Source organism: Octopus bimaculoides, chromosome 7 (assembly GCF_001194135.2).
Source record: "Octopus bimaculoides isolate UCB-OBI-ISO-001 chromosome 7, ASM119413v2, whole genome shotgun sequence".
In the NCBI taxonomy this organism is placed as follows: Eukaryota; Metazoa; Mollusca; class Cephalopoda; order Octopoda; family Octopodidae; genus Octopus; species Octopus bimaculoides.
In genome coordinates this window covers 19,707,701-19,709,079 of record NC_068987.1, presented here as the reverse complement: position 1 = coordinate 19,709,079, position 1,379 = coordinate 19,707,701, and the positions used below count along the sequence as shown (strand labels likewise).

General features: G+C 41.1%; 1 protein-coding gene across 9 annotated transcripts in view; it reads left to right on the top strand.

Moving 5' to 3' along the window:
* Window positions 1-1,379, top strand: part of LOC106872891 (probable phospholipid-transporting ATPase IA) — a 427,279-nt gene that overhangs the window by 215,760 nt on the left and 210,140 nt on the right. The window lies entirely within an intron of this gene.

The window sequence follows — 1,379 nt, the reverse complement described above, 5'->3', positions numbered from 1 at the left end:
TCGTTGCCAGTGCCCCTGGACTGGCTCTTGTGCGGGTGGCACATAAGATGCACCATTTTGAGTGTGGCCGTTGCCAGTACCGCCTGACTGGCCTTCGTAGGATTTTCGAGCGAGATCGTTGCCAGTGCCCCTGGACTGGCTTATGTGGGTGGCACATAAAAGACACCATTTCGAGCGTGGCCGTTGCCAGTATCGCCTGACTGGCCTTCGTGCAGGTGACACGTAAAAGCACCTACTACACTCTCTGAGTGGTTGGCGTTAGGAAGGGCATCCAGCTGTAGAAACTCTGCCAAATTTAGATTGGAGTCTGGTGTTGCCATCCGGTTTCACCAGTCCTCAGTCAAATCGTCCAACCCATGCTAGCATGGAAAGCGGACGTTAAACGATGATGATGATGATGATGAATGCAAATCACTCCCAGGATTACCAGAGTGGGATAAAAGTTATGGATTACACTATATTTTTTAAATTTTTTTTATTTATGCTACTTACTACCACAAATATTCCTTCCATAGACTCACATTTGACCTAAATCTTGCGAGTGAAATTTTAAAGATCAAAACTGTACAGAAGTTCATCTGATAGCCTCTTGATGTTCTCAGCTGGTAGATTTAATTAAATCTGCTGCCTAGTTTAGCACCATCATCAGGCCTCTGGGTCCTTTTAGCAGAGTCCTCCATATTGCAACTATTTTCGCCAGGCCTGAAGTTGATTTGATATACAAATGTACTCCTTTATGAGTACATCTGTATACCTTTTAGTTGTATTTTTTCTCTCCCCTTTTCCTTACCATCAATCTCAGAATTACTAGAAATGGTCATTGCTTCCCAGAAACATGGTTCTGGATTTAGTCCTCTAGTGTGGCACCTTGGACAAGTGTCTTTTACTATAGCCTCTGGTTGTAAAGGATTTGGTAGACAGAAACTGAAAGAAGCCTGTTGCCTGTGTGTGCATGTGTATGACAGTGTTGTCCCTCCACCACTTGACAACTGGTGTTGGTGTGTTTACATCCCCATGAGTTAGCAGTTTAGCAAAAGAGACTGATAGAATAAGTACCAGACTTAAATAATAATAAAAATTAAAAAATAGGTACTGAGTGTCAATTTGTTTGACTAAAATTTTTCATGGGTGGTGCCCCGGGATGGCTGCAGCCTAATGACTGAAACAAGTAAAAGATACAATGCAAAACTAAAACCTTGTCCAGTATTTTTAGAGGGAAAAAATTTTTTTTTTCAAATATTTACGTTTCTTTTGCAAGGGATTGAAAAATTAACAAGCAATAAAAGCAGATTTTACCAAGAGAGAGAGAAGCAAAGAAAGTTTTATTGCCAGACATATGGTAGATTTATCTTCAACGTAGCCTCATTCCATCCCATTTT